Source organism: Taudactylus pleione, unplaced genomic scaffold, assembly GCF_031769625.1.
Source record: "Taudactylus pleione unplaced genomic scaffold, aTauple2 ptg000208l, whole genome shotgun sequence".
NCBI lineage: Eukaryota > Metazoa > Chordata > Amphibia > Anura > Myobatrachidae > Taudactylus > Taudactylus pleione.
In genome coordinates, this window is record NW_028284610.1 from 2,354,144 (window position 1) to 2,374,280 (window position 20,137).

At 40.8% G+C, this 20,137-nt stretch overlaps 1 protein-coding gene across 3 annotated transcripts in view; it reads left to right on the forward strand.

Moving 5' to 3' along the window:
• POU6F2 (POU class 6 homeobox 2) overlaps positions 1-20,137 on the forward strand; it is a 750,988-nt gene that overhangs the window by 450,151 nt on the left and 280,700 nt on the right. The window lies entirely within an intron of this gene.

The following is a 20,137-nucleotide window of genomic DNA, read 5'->3' on the forward strand; positions in this document are numbered from 1 at the left end:
CTGAAACAATATTTACTTTGCTGGAGCGAGATTATTATAATGATATAAAGGAAAGGGAAGGGCACGTTTCCAGGAATGTTTCTTGCTATGCATTGCCTTTCACAAAAGAACGTAAATACTCCACCAGCCTGGAAGGCAAAACAGTTTACATGAACAGTGTACTCTGTAAAAAATAACCATGTAAAACAGTCTATTCCCCCTTCCTACCATCAAATTCCTATTGTTAAACTGCCAGCGCTGGTTTCCAATATAACAGGGAAACCAGCAGGAGATGAAAATTACTCTTGCACTCTGATAGGCTATCTAGGAAGAGTAGAACAAATCTTCTTTTGTGTGAGGTCAAATATTTGTCAATGATCTACCAAAAGATAGTATATCCCCTACATTTGTATATCTACAAGACTTATTTGACCTACCCACCATCACTTTTTTTCATTTACAAACAAGGCATTTTTTCTAGTTCCTCATCAGAAGGATCTCAAAGGCCACTAACCACATTTGCACAGTTCTGCCTGAGCAATTCTTTGCAGTAACTAAAAGTACAGTAGTAAATACATCTCATGAGAATAACTGAGAGAGGGATCTTGGTGGGATACTTGACATAGAGGACTGGTCAGACATCTATATAGGGGTAGAAAAATCCTGTTTCAATGTTTACATTAACGATAATGCATATAAATTTTTATCTTGTATCTAGTGCCAACAAGATTACAGAAGGTCTTTCCTAATTCCTCCCCACCTCAGATGGAGATGATGTCAGGATTTTGGCTCCTTAGTGCACATTTAGTGGAGCTGCCTAATATTTTAGACATTCTCATCAAACTTGCATATTCTTATTCATTCTCTAATACTGACATACTTTTACACCTTAAAAACTTCCTACTCCCCCTCCCATTCCCAAATACTCCAGAACATAGTAACAGACTTGTTAGATACATTTAAAGTGGAGCCTCCTGCCTTATAACTGGTTCCTGGAACAATCCAACCTGGCACAGAATATTTGCTCTCAATGAAAAAATATGTACAGTACATACCCGAGATGGAATTGATGACAAGTATCCTGAGAAATATATCGATCTGGTTTCGTAGAACTTGGGACCCCTGGACTCAATGGTACTATGGACCTCATTCAGAGTCGGTCGAAGTGGCCGCTTGGTCGTACGGGAAAGGGGGCCGGATATTCAAATGATTCCCTCGCAAGTTGCCATGACGCTAATTTGTTAATTATGCACTCCCATAAACCGTATGCACTCCCATAAAACGCCGTTCACATAATTAGGCACGTCTGCGTTCGGATCTCCACTCCCCCGTTTTCAAGCACTTTCCCCTGTTACCACCCACAAACGCCTCCATCTGTCACTCAAACTACCGACCTGGCTGTGTTCAAGGAGAGAGAAATCGTAGCAGCTAGTTTGCGCACGCGCATTGCGAACTTTACGCATGCGCAGTATAGCGAACATCGGTGGGGTACGACCGTGCAGCCGCAACGACCGACTCTGAATGAGGTCCTATATCTCTTCTCTGCTGCTCTAATACTACTCAACATCATGCAGACTTTGACCGCACAATATTGCTTGAGAGTACCCCATCTCCCCTTCCCTGAGTTTCTCTCTTTTCATCCCCCCCCTTTTTTTTTTTTTTTCTTTTTTTCTCTTCTCCTTTGTTAAATTTAAAATCCTAGGCATCTGAACTTCATTCTTTTTTTATCCGGTGCTTAACTCAGAATGTACCTGTCGATTTCAAGTGTAGCACAATATCATATTCTGTTTACTACAGTATATGGGCCCGATTCAGACCCGCTCGCTAGAGCGTTCACACGCAGCCAAAGTATGCAAAGCCCGCGATCGCACGGCAAGGCATTAGCACGCCCACTATGTCTTGGCGTTCGATTGCGGTGTGTATTTAGCTGCCCAACAGCTTGTCTTAAAATGCTCACTTTCCCTTAGCGATACACGTCATCTCCAGGAAGTGTATGCAACCATCGGTAACATCGAGTACCATCGGAAGCATATGCAGCACTTGTGGCTGACCATACCCTACCGCAAGCACTGTGGGGGTCATTCAGACCCGGTCGTTAGCGCCGATGCGCTCGGACCGGGTCGATGGCCCCCACAGAGCATGCGCACAATGGCGCCATCGCCGTCGTGCGCATGTGTGAGACCCGCTACGACCGACAGCGCCGGTCGTAGTGGGTCTCGATCCAAAGGGGGTGAGCTGTCGATGTTGATTGACAGCTCGCCCCGTTTGGAAGGTGGGCCGGGGGGTGGCAGCCCAAACGGAGGCGTTCCCATGGGAACGCCTACCGTTTGGGGGCGGCCCCACTGACATCACTAGTGATGTCAGTGGAGACCTTCCGGCTCAGACAGAGCCAGAAGCTCTCCGGGGCTTACGACAAGGGAGACCCTACCCTAGGGTCTCGTCATAAGCCCCGATGGTCGCGATGGTCTCTGACCATCGCGACCATCACCGGAGCGGTCGTTAGAGCTGTGGGTGTTAACCCACAGCCTAACGACCGCAACAGAGGCGGCCGGTCAGGATGCAAGTGGCTGCCCAGTTTCTGAGCGACCGCTTGCATCCTCCGACCGCCTCGGAATGAGGCCCTGTGAGTGCTTCAGTGTGTAATTCAACCATGTGACAATTACTATGACGCTCCGTCTTAATTATGTACGCTTCTGAAACGGTGTTAAGACCCTCAGACAACGCCTGCATTCACACCACCATTCCCCCGTTTCCATCGACCAACCCCTGTCACCACCCACAAACGGCTTGTCCTGTCACTCAATCTGAAATCTAGTTGGAGCAAAAACAACAACTAGCTCCTTGCACTAATAAAACAGGTGTGTAAATAAAACAATTCAAGCTGCTAGTCCAAATAGACCAGTACCACCTGGTCTCACTAAAGTCACCCACAAAAAACTACAAAGTAGGACTGTGCTATAAAATATAATATAATAGAAAGAAGTAAACAATAGACATAATAAAACAAAAAACGCGTATCTAAAACACACAGTAATTGTATAAAATAGCACTGGTAGCAATTACATTTAAATCACTTGTGACATGCACATAGTCATTCCACATAAAGCTTAGGGCCTCATTCAGACCCACTCGCGAGCGGCTGTCCGCTCGCAAGTGGGTCGATGGTGTGCACTGCGCATGTGCACGACGGAGGGAGCTCCGTCGTGCGCATGCGCGAGACGCGACGAGCGAAGGACTTTCCTTCGCAATTTGTGTCTGATCAAAGGGGGCGTGCTGTCGATGTTGATTGACAGCACGTCCCCTTTGGTGGGCGTGCCGGGGGCGTGCCAGCCAGACGGAGGCGTTCCCAAGGGAATGCCTACCGTCAGAAGCCGGCCCCACTGACATCACTAGTGATGTCAGTGGGAGTGATTTTGGCTCTGATAGAGCCAAAATCACTCCTGGCCTTGCGGTTGAGAAACTCAACCGCAGGCTTCTGGTCGCACTGGCCATCATCCTGCACGCTCGTATAGGCTGTGGGTGGTGACCCACAGCTATACGAGCGTCCAGGAGGACGCTCCATATTTATGGAGGTGGGCCCTGATTCAGAGCGAGCGCTCTGGTCAGAGCGTCCGGCTCTGAATCAGGGCCTTAGTGCATCAGCAAATTTCCTGATGGAAAAGAGGGAGATATCTCTCCTTTAGTGAGTACGGTATATATCTGTCTGTATAAGCTCTTATCCATCTGCATATTATCGGTTAAAGAAAGTCTTTTCATGCACCGTGTATGCCTTTAGTAGCGAAAGTATGCTCTCACCGCATAAGTTCACTTTGTAGAAGTAGCAGAGCAATGCCGTCTGCCTGTGTTCAAAAGCCGTCCTGGGAGTCCTGGGAGACCACCAAGATCTTGAAAAAGCTCCCTGGTGGAGCGAAAAATGTCAAAATTCATGGGGTTTTAAAATCCACTTGTGACCCTGCCTGTGATTCGTGTACCTACCTGGGTACTTACCTGTTCACCCACTTGCGCTACTATCCAGTGCGGTTGGAAAAAGATTGCATTAAGCTACCAGGAGTCTCCTGTACACAAAGGGAAACATCCAGTGTGAGAGCGTCCGCTTTTCATCCACCACACCGTGGTCTCCCAGGACGGCTTTTGAACACAGGCAGATGGTATTGCTCCGCTACTTCTACAATTTGAACATATGTGGTGAGAGCATACTTTAGCTACTAAAGGCATTCACAGTGCATGAATAGACTTTCTTTAACCGATATTATGCAGATGGATAAGAGTGTATACAGACAGATATATACCCACTAATGTAGAGATATCTCCCTCTTTTCCATCAGGACATTTGCTGATGCACTAAGCTTTATGTGGAATGATTATGTGCATGTCACAAGTGATTTAAATTTAGTTGCTACCAGTGCTATTTTATACAATTACTGTGTGTTTTAGAAACATGGTTTTTGTTTTATTATGTTTATTGTTTACTTCTATCTATTGTAGGCTGTGAATAAATTATTTTTTTATATTTAGAGGAGCCTTGATCGTTGATTAATTTCAAACAAGCGATATATATGAGATATTATATTTTATAGCGCAGTCCTAATTTGTAGTTTTTTGTCTGTCACTCAAGATAGTGAGGCGTCTATGTACAAGGGGCAATCGCTTTGTGATCGCATGGACTGGTTCGTGCACACGCACTGCGATGCGTATGCATGCGCACATTGCAAACATCGGCAGGTTTCGTGCGAATGCAGCCTAGCGAACAGATCTGAATCAGGCCCTATATCCTCTGTGAAGGATATAATCTTGTTGTTTGCACTGTTTGTATTTTTTCAGATGTTGTTAACAAAATGATATTAAAATAAAGAAATAGAAGCATTTCACCTTGTACGGCACCTTATAGGCAAAATTTTGTAATTCATTTTTTCTTCCTCCACATTTGGTGACATTCTGATTATTAATTAGAGTTGCAGATATCTCTGAATAGGGAAACTTTAATTATGACCATTTGGTTAAAAGTAGATAGAGGACAGCAGTGCTGTAACAGGGCTATATGGCACTCTGTGCCAGCCCTGCCCCCTAAACCTGTGATGTCATGGTGTCACCCCTAAAGAGCGGGGACACTGATTCCAGTAAGTAGAGCACTGCCCAGTCCCCAGAGTAACCTAAGAACACTCGGAGCAGCTCCAACGACTGCAGGGTGCCTGTTTGGAGTGTTCCTTGGATGCTCCGGGCGACTCTGCAGCAGCGCTAGTGGCTGCAGGATGCTGTTGCAGGCACCCTGCAAGCCACATGCAGGTGCCATAGGGCAGGGATGGTGCTGATCGCACAACCCTATTTATGACCCTGGAGGACAGACATGACACAGAAATTAAAGAGATATTACATCCTAGAGGTGTGGTAAAGAGAAATAGTAGGATCAAGTAGGAAAAGCACAGTTTGGGGTGTGGACCAGGTGATAGGGCAGTGTAGGAGGACATGGAAAGCAGCATGTTAAGCAGAGGCACAGTAGAAGTAATTTCTGAGGGAGTCAAGGCAGAGATGAAGAAAGATGGTGATGACAGTGAGCAGACAGGGGCAAATGGACAGTCTAGGAGTAGATAGTGGTGAGTAGCACAGAGCACCAGGTGAGGAATAGGAAGTGAGTGGATGGAGTACGTTGAAGGTGAGGACATGAACAGCAATGTATAGTAGTTACAAGATTGTGCATGCGGTGCAGTAATTCAGCAGTAAACATATCCATGCTAACCATTGAATAAAAGTGCCCAGGCATAGTACAAAGCAGGTGCATGAAATGAATGGTAAAAAGAACTCACATGACAGAAGTAGTGATTCCAAGTAAATTGTTTTTATCTTTGCCTCCTGTTTAACTATGAATTACGTTATATAAAACATAATATACCTGTAACAAACACACAAGCTATGCAGACACACTGGCTTGCAGCCAATGCACACTGATTATGTATGGGTAACTATTATTGACTTGAATCAACCCCAAATAACCACAACAATGGTTGGCAATAATATTCAGATGATATGGGACTGTTTGGAGGTTTCAGGGAATAGGTCCATACAGTGTTTTCTTTGTGTGAACCAAATTATAGGACCTTATGAACAAGTCTACTTTCAAATATATTCCCTCCAATAAATGTCCATCTGCAGTGACTGTGTGCTAAGTGTGTGTCAGAGAGTGGCGGCTATGAGGTGGGGCTGTAGCGCAGTCCAAAATGCAAAATAGGCGAGTCACCATATACCACTCCAAATGCTGCAGGACATCACTGGCTTTGACTCACTGGCACTTAGTGTGGCTACCATATTTGAATTTTGGACTGTCACATACTTAGATCACGGTCACTGCGGAGGGACTTTCCCAACTCCCTGTATTATTCTATATGGTACATCTGAGCAGAGCCGTAACTAGACTTTTTGGTGCCCTGTGCAGAAAGAGCATTTGCGCCCACTTCATTTTTCAAAGGGACATAATGCACCCAAAAAAGGGGAATGGCCTCATGGGGAAGGGCCAGGGAAGAGGCCAGGAGATGCTGGGGATGAAATAAGAGAAAGCTACAAGTGAGAATGATAATAAACAGAAATTTGACAGGCCCAAACAGCGCCCCCTGACCTGTGGTGCCCTGTGCAATGGCACCGGCCGCACTACCCTAGCTACGGACCTGCATCTGAGCATTAGTTTAGAAAACACACTACTACTTGACACTTTGTGTACCAATCATATTTAGTTGTGATGCTCTAAATAACATATACCTATAAGTAACCATCTTGCCAGAAACATTCTTTCTGTGTTACTTTTATTCCGATTGTTATGCTGCATGCAGGATCAGTGGGTTCAGAATATGTTGTCAACATTCATAATGTTAACATGCTTGTCATTTTGACACTAACAACGTCAACATTCATCATGTTAACACTGATTAAATGTCAGCATGAACAGAATGTTGAAATCACATTCCTGGTGATTCACCAGTGAGTTAACTGATTGGCAGTTCCTGCACCCCAGCACTGTCTTGCAGGCCCGGCGGTGATGCATTGATGACTGCCGACATCATGTGGTGAGTAACACCCCTAATACTTACCATCCCCCTAGTGCCTAATGCTAACCCCCTGCCGCCAGACCCTAACCTCCCCTCCTGCATTCTAACCGTATGTGTCAGCATTCTGAGAATGTTATCATTTCACATGTCGACATTTCAGATGTCGACATTGTGAACATTTCAACTTTCTGCACATGTCAATGTGTTCCATGTTGCTACTGTATGTTAACAACATACAACATTATGTGTCAACATTATGATTGCTGACATTGTAAATACCAACATGATGAGTGCATCACGGATAAACTGCACCAACTACACCAGCAGTTTGGCGATAATGGGGTAGATGTACTAAACCTTGGAGAGAGATAAGGTGGAGATAGATAAAGTACCCACCAATCAGCTCCTAACTGTCATTTTTCAAACACAGCCTGTAACATGACAGTTAAGAGCTAATTGGTTGGTACTTTATCTCTCTCCAAGTACATCTCCCCAAGTTTCACAGCAGAGAGAGACACTGGAGATGTTGTTTTCTAACACAAACAATGAACAGAGAATTGTGATGTCACTGAGTCCTACACATCCCCTACTATCACTGCCTTTTGGAAAACTAAAAACCCATAAATATATTACTGGAATTTCCAGAATAACATAATAGGAAAGCCATAGACACATTTCTTTCAAATATTACTTAAGCTTAGGACTCGCAATCAGATCACCCAGTAACTTAAGCTGCGTACGCTGTACACACCAATGTCCGAACGAATGCCCATGAACAGTGATTGTGTTGTGCGTCCTCACTGGACGACTTTAATGAATGATGGAACGATCACTGTTACGTCATTCATTAGCAATACACTGGCCGCTAAAGATATCGCTAGGTTTGATGTGCAGAACATCAAGCCCGGTGACTATTGCTAGCGACCACTGAGCGATGTAGGCGATATGTCATTACGAAATGGCATATCAGCTCGACATCGCTCCAATGTGTACCCGGCTTTAGAATGCCTGCCAAAGCTTAGCAAAATCATATTATTACATACAGTAGGTCACAGGATTACAGCAAGCACTAGGCTAATGCAGTACATTGTAAGCAGAATGGTATTGAGGTCTCTATTCATTATGTTAATTATCGGGGTCCGAACGGATCCTGATAATTAACATTTCAACTTGTGGTGAGCGCTAGAGCAATTCGTCATTGCTCCGGCGCGAAGACAGCTGATAAAAACATCAGCTCTCTCCCCGAATCTTTTCACTTCTTCTTTTAGAGCAGTGAAACTAGTGCACCTGCGTGAACGCAGGGGCACAAAACCCCAGTGATCAGCGGAACGAGCCGGACAGTGGCGGAGGGATCTGAAAGATGGCGAAAGAGATCTAAAGATGGCGAATGCTCCCGTTGTCAAGCTACAAAAATATAGTATTTTCAGAGCTTGATGAATTTCTGTCCCCATACTAGTGTATTGGGACAGTGGGCCATTTCGGCAGAGAAAGGTAAGCAGGAGATATCTGTGATATGCATTACCTTTTTGATGATTGTCCAGAAAATGCAAATGTAGGTGAAGATTTTCATTTTCACGAAATTAAGTGATAATGAATAGAGCCCTAATTGTTCAAAGGTAGCCCTGACAGTCTCAATAATTGGTTTTGATGAGCATCCAGAATTTCTCGGCAGGGGTTATTCAGTACTATGCTTTTTTAATTAATCTGGGCTGAGTGAATCAGATAGCATGGGAATCAGCCTGCACAGTTTCTCGCCTCCCAACAGTATTTCCATTGTGGCAGGGGAGGGGATCTTCCATCCAGTCCATGCACTACAAGGACTCATCTCTAGGTTGTCGTTGCAACGGTGTTAAAACGCCGGCAACAGACCAGCAGCTTGCACCCTTCGCATCCCGCTCCAAGCCCAAATTCGCTGAATTTTGACCCGCACTGACGAGATCATCGCGGCTCATAGGATCGAGCCCTAAGTCTTGTAGATAGTTCTCTTCCCTAATATGCTTTTCCTTCCCTCACTTTTTCTATGATATCCTCCCCACTGCCTACAATGGCAGTGTTATGAGTATTATGACTGTTGTGTTTATAAACAACTTTTGTTCATGTTTTTGTTCATACTGTTTCTGTCTTTGTACTATGTAAGGTGCAGCAGACCCCTTGTGGCACCATGTAATCAAAGGATAATAATAATTATTTAATTGTTATATCTCCTACCCAAGATACTTCCATATGATTTATCCCCCTGAAATCAGCTCGAGTAAGTGGGTGGCTAGATCCTCCCTGGCCACTGCTGCCACATCCTTCTGGGCCCCAATATGGTGCTATATCTCCTGGGAACTGCAGGGGGCAGTTGCTTGTCTTGTTGATTCTTTTGAATCCCAGAGTCACCATTATAAGTTCCTTTGGCTACCGCTATAATGCTGGTGTCAGTGGGGATAAAATGCTATATTCTGCCACTTGGAACAGGACCCCAGGGATTGGAGACCCCCAGTATCACAGCACTCCCATTCCCACAAAATATAAAATGGTAGTAATACTGCCCATTGAGATCAAATATACCAATGAAAACAAAATGTGCCAGTAATGTAATAAGCAATTGGTAATGCACTGCTGTGCAAGATGAATATTGCCCATCAAGAATCAAATATACCAGTGATGACAACAGAATGTAACATAATAGTAATAATGCCCCAGAAGAGGTTTATTAGTATTTATATCCAGAAAGTTGTCAATCAGTCACAGTAATGTCCAGTAAGATGGCCGTTAGTAATATCCAGTTAGAAGGCTAGTAGTGCTAATGACTACTAAGGTGATGATTAGTAGTGAGTTCCAGTAAAATGTCCATTAGTAGCAGTAAAGACTAACGATATGCCCATCAGTAGTGGTAATGCCAGAAGATTGATGTCCAATCAGCATTGCCCTATTCATTTGTATGTAGTGTGAGTTGCGTCGGGGCTCCCAGAAGAGCAGTATTGTAATTTTTATGTTTTTCCAAGACCAATGGATGCTACCTGGACTAAAGAGGATCTTTTTCCAAGGATTTGTGAGTAATAAATTGGTGGATGATGGGTGTGGGGGTGTTCATAACAGGGCTTGTGGTTCTTATGGAGGAAGGACCCCATTGATGGGGGGGTCCTACTTCCCTAGGGATTTCAAGCCTCGGCTGACCAGTCTAGTGCTGGTTGACATTATGGAAGGCGGACCTCACACTGCATGTCTACCTGCTTTAGTGTAACCAGCCCTGGCTAGTGCTGGTAATTAAAAACTTGGGGGGATCCTAAACTTCTTATATTTGTTTAGCATTGATAGCTAACCAATGTTTGGCAGCAGATCCCCATCAGTTTTGCCTTTAGTAAATTAGCAGATCACACAAAACGACTGGAAAATTGTCAAAAACCCTAAAACTAACAACACTTATGTAATTCATTGCCACAATTATCTTTTTTGGAATGTTTGGAGATATACAGTAGGGCCTGATTCTTATAGGGGTATTCAATATGGGTGCGATAACATTGTTTTTTGCGTTAATATCGCACTTTTTAACGGTTTTGCGTTAATATCACTTGTTTTAGTTTTACACCATATTCAATATCAAAGACTTATTGAAAAGTCTTTGATAAAAAATGGTGATAACTTTTCACCATTGAATAGGTGTCGAAAAAAAGTGCTGAATTGGGGTTTAGGGGTGCAGGCTTAAAAAAAATAGCCTGCACCCCTGAGATTGACATTTAAAAAAGAACTGTGTCAAAAAAAGTTTAAAAAAAAAATAGGGACACCCCAAAAAATTAATTTAAAAATTGGGGTGCAAAAAAAAAAATGGGAAAAAATTGTATAACAATAGGGAAATATGTTCAGGGCTATTCTGCAAGTATGTGGCAGATGTTTTCTAGAATAGAATTATAGCGGCAGGTGCACAAATGCAGAATTTTTAAAAACTGACTTTAGGGACTTAAAAATATGCTAGTACCCATTTTCATGTACCCCAAATTTTATGGGATCACTTAAAAAAACGAAAAAAATAACCTAAGTGCTCTTCTGCATCACTTCTTCAATGTCGGAAAAAAAACACCTCCTGCGGCTATTTAAATCCCAGACTTTCAATTAAAGGCTAAAACGGGGTACCCATAGTGTTCCCCCATGTTTTTACAACTTTAGGGGAGTCTTACAATTATTTTAAGGAAAAATTCGTAACTTTACGCAAATCCAACTTCGGAGTTTCCCGTTTTCGCTAATTTTATTTTGAATACGGGGATAAGCGGGAGCGCGCACCATACCTTTACGCGGAAAAAAACTCCGATATGAAACGTTAACTTCGCCAGGGAAGTTAACCTTTCATATTAAATACCCCTGTAAGTCGGACACATGTTAAGAATTGGATGCACTTTGCAATTTCAAGCCGACTGTGCATACTGTGCCTTAATCTGAAAATACATTGTTTGTATGCGCTGCACAATGCATCTGAAGTAGCAAGTAGTTGCATCAGTGTTGGATCTAGAGTGAATGAAGACTAATGTCAAGTGTGTGTTTCTGGGCGACGAGTCTGATGGCAGTATCATGAGAGTATCATGGGAGCGTAATCCGATGTCTGTGATTGTTTAAGGTAATTGTACAAAGTTTAGGTGCATGTTTCAGATGGATCTTTTATACCTAGCTTGGGGCTGGAGCAAGCCAAGATATTAATGATGACGTACAGTATGCAGCATGGACATAAAAAAATCACAGTGGGTGGTGTGACCGGGACACATGAAATCCAACAAATATGCACATAGACGGACAGATAGCTACTGTATATTAGCATATTTGAGTCTATAGACTGCCTTGGTTGGACAATAATTCAGATGCAGCTGGGTCCAACTCAGAATTTCCCTCAAAATGTTTGGGCATGAACAAATACCAGTCACAGCCCATTTGTGTGGAATTTGTATTTCTCCCCATGTTAGCATGGCTTTCTCTGTGTTGCATGGATCTTCTTCTTGATGCCAGTGGCCCCAACCCACTTGAGTGTCATCTTAATATCACACTTTCAGGGGCAGCACAGGGTGTAAAATCACCCAGTTGCAGTGCCTGTTGTACCTTCTGGTGTAGATGTATGACCCTGCTTTATAGGCATAACTGGTAACTGTGCATGTTATATGCCGCAGTTACCGTTTCTCCCCCGTGTGTTCTTGTGTGTATAATGAAGAGGGCGCAGGTGCCACTTGGTAATAAAAGATGGCACATGCGCATTCACCCACAGCTGCTGATCAGTGACAGCCAGAAGAGGGAGAGCGCAATTTGCAGGACAGGTGAATTAGCACTCTACCTCTTCAGCAAAAAGTCGCCCCTTTATATATTATCTCCCCCTCTATTATAAGATTGCTTCCAAGAAATTTGTGCACCTTGGACCACCAGAGGCCATAAACAACAGGCCCCCATCACAAATTCTGCTCCCCCACCCCCTTAAATTTAAACTGCACTATTGCTTAGCCATTACTCTTTTACTTACATGATCATTTTTGTACATATTCTCTGTCATTTTGGGGTTTCTTTTATTTATTAAGCTACATTGTAATTTGTTGCTGTGAAGGAGATTTAGCAAACCTATATAAAAAGATAAAAGTTGACCATAGTAACCAATCAGTAACATTCTAGTTATCATTTATTTGTACAGTCTAGAAAATGATAGCTAGAATCTGATTGGTTACTTACTTTATTCACTACCTCTACTTCTTTTTATAATAATAATAATAATAATAATAATAATGCTTAACAAATCTCCCCCTTTAAGCCTTGTACCACAGCATTAATCTCTATGACATGATTTATAAAAATAAACAAAATAAAAATTAGAGTAATGCTGGCCATTCACGCTACAATTATCGGGGCGATCCGCCTGATATCGGCGGAGCGCCCCGATAATTGTAGCATGTGTGCGGGCGACCGAGGGTTAAATATTGCTCGGTCGGGCATGCAGGATTGTCCAGCATGCCCGTCCGATGCAATATTTACCCGGTAACTGTCGGCCGCATCGGGCAGTGTATGCCCAGCGCGGCCGACAGACAGACATTTCCTGTGTTCCTTCCTACGGAAGGAACAGGGAAATGTCTCCTCCCCTGGGGGCGGAGCGCCGATGTCGGGCTGATACACTGTGAGATTTCTCTCACAGTGTATGCCGGCGACATCTGCGGCTGGCAGCCGGCCAGATAAAATGTCTGTCGGTCTGACAGACATTTTATCTGGCTGTGTATGCCCAGCATAAGCCTGTACAAAGGATTGTTGTTTTTTTTGTTGTTCTAACAAATTAATGATTTAGGAATAGACATTTCTAGAGCTGTTTTTCCTGTTGACTATTTCTTACAAGGTGTAAAGAATAATTTTATACCTGTGTGTCTTGAATATGAACAATATAGTTAAGCACATAATAAATGCAATTGGAAAAAGTGTGTTTCCAGCTATCTAAAGAATTCTGGACAAATAAAAGAATGGTGGGAAGTTGCCAGTAATTGAATGGTTATATTTCTGTGAGAAAAAGGACAAAGGACGGGTCGATATGAAGGAAAGCCTCACACTGAGGTCATAATTCCTGACAAATGGCTGTACTATCATCCTTACATGTAATGTTGTTTAACTAATGCTAGTTAAAATTATTGCTGTAAATAGCAATATTAGATAGTAATTTTGGAAACTGCACTTTTCTCATGCTTACTTTATTACTTTAGATATTGGATAATATATTCCACAATAGCCACATTAGTATAATACTGAAGAATACATCTAGACTTATGGTCAATATCACTGTATTTATTCTCACTGCTTTTTTTCAGTTTTCAGTTTTATTTTTATTTTACGTTTAGTATACATTTTGGACTGATTTAGCAATAAATGTAGTATTTTAACAGTTTTTATTTATTTAATAAACTTCATTTTTTTTCAAAAAGAATCACTCATAATTAATATTGTGAGACTGGACTGGCTTAGGGACATCAATAACAGTAATAATAGTTGTAATAATTCAATTGTACAGTATATCAGTATTACAGTGTTTGCTCTTGCTGTACAGACTGTTTTACATACTGTAAAGCAGAAGTAGTAACTGAAGACATAAAATTGCGCATGTTCAGTTTTGCAATTCAACTTTATCAGTCATAACTTGCTGAGCTGTATTAAATTTGATTCTGATCATCCACGTATGTACATAATAAAGCATATAACATTGGTCTATAGTGGTAATAATGTAATAAAATATATATTTTCCATCATGCAATGGGTCTTTTATGTGTGCATATTCCCTGGTGTGCTATGATTGAAAAAGCACATTTTGTAGCAGAACTTATTCAGCATTTGACATAAGATAATTTGAATTTGCCATGCTTGTGAGATAACTCACTAGGGAGAAAGGAGTCTTAAATAAATAATACAGATAAAAATGTATACTTCCTTCTATTTCAAAGTTAATGCAGCCAGCTTACAATAGAACGGTAGCATGAAGACACAGCACTGTAATTTGATGGATTTGTTTTGACAGCAGCCAAATAATTGAGAGTGAAAGGTGTCAGGAAAGATGATATATCGTATGAGCCACATTCAGGAGGCTACCCCAGAAGCAACTGCAACAAGAGTATTATTTCCTTTGATATCCCACTGTTACTCACTTCCAGTTTATTACAAGACCATGAAAGGTATTCAGTTTAACAGATCAGGGAGGCGTTGCTGAGGAGAGAATGAAATGCACGTAAGCTGGGAATTAGGACAATGTATCCTGACAAATGGATCCATTCTAGACATGCAGTAGAATTACAAGGCTGGGATATGACAACTGTCATGCAAAATAAAGAAAGTTTAGATTTTTTACTGTACAAACAATTTAATAAATAACTTGCTGTGCAACACAATAGGCTTTGCTGGGTGTATATATATATATATATATATATATATATATATATATATATATAGTAAAGGCATATGGTTCCTTTACCGGCATCATGTGTGACAAAATGCAAAGTAGAATATTGTTTTGCACACCTGCTTTAAGGCTAATATTTCCTCCTGGTATCCCAGTGAATATGCATTCAAAAATTGGTGGTATAATCATTCAGGCTCTTCACTTTTATGACTGTCAGTAAGTGTAAAATGTGTTTGGTATGATGTACAGTATTTTCATATTTCGTTTTAATTTCTAGGCAACAAGATCTCAGTCAGCCACATTAGGCAAAGTGCAAATTGATCTATGTAGTCCAGTTTATCTGAGATGTTTAGATTGTTTAAATACCAAATTTATTTTGAAACTAGCACCATAATTTATGGATCAGTGAAAGGGACTACCATACAATGCTTTTATGAAAGAGGTGCATTATCTTTTTAATGACTGCTAAGAACTCAATACAGCTCTAGGAGCTGATTGGTGGGTAATCCACAAGTACAGTACCTTATTATTGGCTTCGTTTCTGCTTTTTTATTGTAGTGCTCATTGTAGTGCAATTACAGGCATCCAGATGTTCAGATTTCAAATCCCTTACGCCGGTCGTGGTTGGACTACCAGGGTCATATAGTGCCTGATCAACCAATAGGCTGATGAAGCTGCAGCCTATAGCGCTGGGACTTCTAGCCTCTAACCTATTTGGGCACAGCCTGAGCAATCAAGCACATATTAGTCTTTAAAATGTGCCCAGCTCCCTGAAACTTTAATAGTTGTGGATGTCAACTAATAACAATGTCATAGTGTAGAAGAAATGGGAGTAACCACCTGGACTAGAATGAATCTCATAGGCATAGGATGTAACTATGGTTATGAATTATGGAGGGGACATTTAGAAAATTATATTATAGGGGGTGTGTGGTGGTTATATGTGCATTAGCCCACTGTGGCTGGAACCCTTGATCACGCCCTGTGGACACAAATGTATGAGTAATTGTAAAACTGGAGTGATGAGCACATCTGTAAATTTTTCCTTATAAATGGAGCAAAATTATTCATGTCTAACATTTACATAGGGTATCAAACTTTTACCCGTTAAGAAGACGACTTTAGATTGTTAGAAGTTGTAATGAAAGTCAGTGCTACTTTAAAATAAGTTGATTTGCAGTCTTGTACTTTTTTGTATGGTTTCATAACTTTTAGGGGTATATTTACTAAAGATCAATTTTAGTTGATTTCAAATAGATCTAAATTGGTAAACATCATTGTTGTGTTTCTAGGGGTAAATCACACATTTATTAACATTTAAAAAAAAACTAATAAAAAATTGTCTGTTAGTAAATGTGTGATTTAGCCCAAGAAATATAACATCAATGTTGATCGATTTAGATCTATTTGAAATTGACTGAAATTGACCTTTAGTAAATATACACCTTGATATTATTTTTTATTTATACTGCATAGTAAAATGTACCTTTTACAATCACTTAAACAGTGGTGATACCAATGATAGCAGTAGAGAGAAGCTCTCAGCTCCAGCAAACACAATTCATTGCCTCAGCTGTGGGATAATCTCAAAATATGCGGCCGGGCATTAGCAGTTACATAGGTGAAGGCAGGCTTTGGTAGAGTATGTAGCCATGGTTACACTAAGTAGTATGTGTGAGATTAGTATGATAATGGAAATTTATAACACGTCATACATAACAATTACGTTTACGTACATATAAACGAAAAAAAAAATGAATGCAGTATTACCTTGTATCTGAGCAGAACAAGAAAAATTACAACATAATGTCATCAATACACAAAGAACAAGGCTAAACAAAATGTGGAGTTCTCTCGTCTTCCTTTAGTGATTGGCTCTGGCTCTGTCTTTCACCGGCTCACTCTGGCCACTGCCAAGTTGTTCAACTAACTTGGGTGAATGTGAATGCGCCAAATGTTAGTGCTAACCCTAATATCCTCTCCGGCTGTCAGCATTGCTGTGGGCTGGTGCTATTCATTACTGATGGGGAACTCAGTTTCCCTGGGGAGAGGTTTAGCAGTGAACAGTTAATGTCAGCTTTGGAATGTTGATGTGCAACATATCAAAAGCGCAGATCAAACAAAAATGGAGTCTCTGGTGTAGCAATATGACACTTTATTAATTTATACCCCAAGGTATACAAACATTTATATCTGGTGTAATATCCAGGTGCTTGATTATATGGTGGTTTTCCCTGCTAATACTCAGTTACAAAGAACCCCACAGTCAAATTGTATATGACTGGTAGTAGCTCTCAATGCTGAAGACAATAGCTGAATAACATGCTTCTGCATATGGTGTATAGTATAACAAAATATACCATTGTTATATACCACAATTTTTCCGACCTGTTTTGCCTTTGAAATGATAGTAAAATGGTGATATTGATTAACAGTGATAAAATTATCTCCCACAAAACATTCTTATAAATTAATTTTCGTAAACAACAATAAATCTTCAAAATATTGAATACATTTTCCTATTTTACATCAGTACCCCTTGGTTGGTGACAGTCTCAAAAGCCTACAAAGTAAAATTCTTTGCCAGATGGGTCATAAACTGTCTCTCAGCTCCCTGGTAAACTTAATGTAGTAATGCTCTGTAATTCAGAATAAATACCCCCAAAATTCATAATATAATAATGTCCCCCTTATTCATTATATAGTAATGCCACCCCTACCCCCCTTACTGGAATTAATACAGTAATCTGTTCACATGCTGACCTGTACAAAGGCACTGCTGTTGAATTAATGCCCATCTATTAACTCGCCGAGCACCCTGGAGATTGTACATTTTGAGTCAGGTTCATGCATTAAATTGGTTTGGTATAAAAGATCTACAGTACATGAAAGAGATAGACCATGGCTAGATAGACAGTCAAGAGGTTGACACGGACAAAAGGTCATCAGGGGCAGAAGATCGACATGGATGAAGTTAGACAGGTACAAAAGGTTGGCAGGGTCAAAAGGTTGACAGAAAAATGGTTGACATTTTTTTTTCTAACCCTAATCTTCACCTTAACCTTCCCTCCTCGTGCCTAAACCTAACCATCGGGGTAAGTGCATAACCCTAACTGTCCCTCCTAGTGCCCAACCCTAATTGTTGGGTTAAGTGCCTAGCCCTAACTGTCCCTCCTAGAGTCTAACCCTAACCCTCCTTAGTGCCTGACCCTAACACTAAAAAAACAAAACAAAAAACAAGTGGCGACCATTTCAGTGTCGATTTTTTGAGCCCATCGTCCTTTTGCACTTGTCTATTTTCATGCTGACCTTTTGTGTGTCAACCTTTTGTCCCTGTCAACCTATTAACTGTCTGCCATGTAGTGTCTATCTAGACAGTGTCAACCTTTTTAATGTAGATCTATTGACTGGCGCCCCCATTAATGTACTATAATATAGAGATGAGCACAGATCACCATATTTTAGTGTTGCCAAAACCACCCTCAATTGCTTTAGTTTGGATTTGGTTTTGGATTACTTTAAAAATTTATAAAATCAGCTAACATCATGCAACTTGGACCTATTGTGTTCCTATAGTAGTATTAATATCAATAACATTCCTTTCCAATCATTTCTGACCACTTCACAGCACCTAAAATCATGAGGGAGTGACTTAAATTTAATCCAAAATACGCAAGATCTGTTTTTAGATCCGATTTCCAAAGTGCAAAAAAACCTGAGTCAGTACTCGGTTCTACTGGGAACCCCAAAGTGATTCTAAACTAGGACTTGGTTCAACTCAGAACCCTTAAGTTCAGGTGTGTTCAGTTTTCTCAAAAGCTGAACCACTCATCTCTACTATATTATGAATTACTTTATTATGAATTTTAGGGGCATAACTAAATTATGAATAATGGGGACATCACTACATATGAATTATGGGTACATTAAAACATTATTAATTATGGATGCATTACTACCATAGGAATTACAGGAGCAATATTACCTTGTGAACTACAGGGACATTACTACATAGTTTGTATTGAGGCATAAATACATTATAATGGGGTCACTTCTGGCATGATTACTACAGTATAAAGCTGGGTGCTCACCTATACAAATATTGAGCTGATCATCTAATATTGGCTGATGAGCCTAATTATTGCATAGGTGTGTATGCATGAACATTAGCCAATAAACGACTTCAAGCATACCTGCAATGGTTGGATTGGGAGGTAGTACTTACTTTTATTATAATAATTATAAATCAAATACTCGGTATCACAAAATATGTTGCAAGTGGTCTCCCTGTGAAAATATACATTTTGTGCTCAAATACTCATCATGTTGACGTATACAATACACAAATCAGCGAAGTCAGTTGTTTCGATCGCATGTTGAATATTCTCCTTCAGTACCTCCAAAGTATGGAGGTTTGTGTTGTAAACTACATCCTTCAAATAGTCCAACAGTTAAAAATGATATGTAGATAAATCTGATATGTAGATAATTCAGGGGAACATTTGCTGACAGTACGTCCCTTTGCGGGCCAGACATAAGTGGCTCGCCATATACTGTATATGTTATGTACATAACATTATTATATAGGTGCAAATACCATGCAGAGTTGTCCTTTCAACTAGTCAGTCATCTATACTGTAAAATTTGGAAATTGACTTGAAATATGAAAAAGCCTCTACCATGGTCATATTCTCAAGCTCTTGTAAATATAAATACGCCATGTAAGAAATATTGAATTTCCTGAAAGTAGAACTTGTCAGTGTGGGGGGAAGTGTTTTGTAAATACATATTCTTTCTCCTGTAATGACAAAAGGCAGCTCTCATTTTGCTGGGAACCTTGTACATTTCACTTGTTCCGTCCTAAGCACTTGAATTACAAAAAAGCTATGTAACTTTTCAAGCAGAAAATCTTGGAAATCATGGAGAAATGCAATTTATGAACTGGGAGGTAGTTGAGATACAATGTGGAAAGGATTCTAGGTGACATGAAGTGGAAGTGTGCATGAAAACCTCATAGCTCATTGGCAGCATAATGGAAATCAAGTGTAATGTCTAATTTAGACATAGAGATGCGGTGAAGTCTGCAGTACATTTCCCTGCGAAAAAAAAGAAATGAAATCTGGGATCGGATCTAGCATAATGTCCATTTCACTCCAGTTTATGGCAAGCTTTTATATGAAGGTGATGGTGCACAAACGTATCGCCTTCAGTCTGTCATGCCTTCTCAGTCATAAACATTCTGATGGTA